Genomic DNA, 586 nt, shown 5'->3' on the forward strand with positions numbered 1-586 from the left:
GGACGCGGGGATGCCCGTCGCCCTCTCCCAGGGTGTGGGCACACCTGCCCGACAGACCCTGGCTGAACTTCGGGTCATCAGCGCGACCCCTCTTGGAAGAGGAAAGGGGAGTGGGAAAGACCGAAGGAAGCCGGCGGAGACAGGGAGAGCCTCCCGGTGCCCCTCCGAGCCGGGCTGGCAGAAAGGTGCCCCGAGGAGGACGCTGGGGAGTGGGAACGCTCCCCCGCCGGCTCGCCCGTGCGCTCAGCATCCTTCCCCGGTGCCTCTCCGCCTTCCTCCGTCCCCCGCCCGCGCGGCTGGCTGCGAGCGGCGGCGGACAGGGACCTGGGAAGTTTGTGGCAACTTCTCCTTCCCGGGAACCGCTCGGGCGCCGGGGCGCTCAAGTTGGAGCCGGGAGTTTGAAAGCCGCGGCACTCGGCGTTGGCAGTCCTCGCTGGCTGTCGTGAGGCCGGTCCTGGAGAGACTCCTGGCGTGAACGTGGGTTTGGAGATGGGCTGGAGGAAGGGAGAGGTGCTGCCCTCCTTGCAGGGACGGAGACATCACTGAGCAGCCACCACGGGGTGTCCCTCCTGCGGTCCCGACCCGA

The sequence above is a fragment of the Myotis davidii genome, unplaced genomic scaffold (genome assembly GCF_000327345.1).
Source record: "Myotis davidii unplaced genomic scaffold, ASM32734v1 scaffold962, whole genome shotgun sequence".
NCBI classification, from domain to species: Eukaryota; Metazoa; Chordata; class Mammalia; order Chiroptera; family Vespertilionidae; genus Myotis; species Myotis davidii.